The sequence below is a fragment of the Benincasa hispida genome, chromosome 11, assembly GCF_009727055.1.
Source record: "Benincasa hispida cultivar B227 chromosome 11, ASM972705v1, whole genome shotgun sequence".
Classification (NCBI taxonomy): Eukaryota; Viridiplantae; Streptophyta; class Magnoliopsida; order Cucurbitales; family Cucurbitaceae; genus Benincasa; species Benincasa hispida.
Window position 1 is genome coordinate 54,144,436 of NC_052359.1, and position 1,152 is coordinate 54,145,587.

Here is a 1,152-nt window from a genome sequence, read left to right on the forward strand (position 1 = left end):
TAAATGTCCTCTCAATCTCTGGGTCGTAATTCGCCAGAGATTGAGAGTCTGCAAAGAAATCAGAAAAATTACCGTTAGCACACTATTTTGCTGAAGTCCCCGGAAACGACGCCAAAAACTTGATGCATGATTTTGTGATGTGGATTATGGATGATATGCGATGATGAGATTGCGTTGAGCACTCAAGTTTCCTCAGCAGAATCTAAGTGTAAACCCTATTGAGTTTCCTGGTAAGTCCAAGGTCGAACTCAGGGACTTGGAAAAACAGATTGTGATGGTAATTTTTATGAAAACCTTACGATAACCCAGTAACTCAATTAATTGTTGGTTTGTTGTTGATTGCATTAATGAAAAATAATCAAATGCAGCGGATTTGAGAAAATTCAGTTGTGTGATAGATGCACTGAGTATGCGGATGAACGGGTTGAGAAGCTCTTTAGCTAGCGTTACTTGGGAATGCGTCGGACTATGCGATCATGCTACAACCATGCACAACAAGTCATTTTCCAATGCAAATGCAATGCTCCTAAGTCTAGGACGCATGTGTTGAATGAAAAAGTGTCCATAGAGCTTATTCCTAAGTCTCTACTCTTTTCCTATGCGATGATGCAAAATGCATAAAGGCAAGGTGACCGCATACAATCATATTCTATCTCTATGATGCGATGTGTTAATAGCAAATAGTGCTTATTTCTAAGCTCCCATCTCTTGATTATGCATTCTAATCTAGCTCTCCCAAACCTAGATTCTAACCTGACCTTCCCAAGCCTAGATCCTGTCCCTAGACTACCCTCCCGAGTATCTCTAATGGACGAATGAAGCATACATAATACAAGATAATCATATAGAATGAAGATTCCCTACTTGTGCTAGCTAAATGCTTCTCAACCCATTCAACTGATTTAGCTACTCATGTATAAATAACAAAGAGTGAACAGATATAGAAAAGTAGATTCCATAAATGAGTGGAGTACAAAATAACAATGGAAGTTAAAGTTAGAGAGCCTGGTAGCAATACCTTGCTGACCGAGGCTTTTACACTATAAATCTCTATTCGGTTTCAAATATGTTCCTGCTTACGCAGCCGTCGGCCCTCTCTCTATCCTTGAAGCTTTCGGCGCTCTCCCAAGCTTACCGGAATGATTTGTCGGC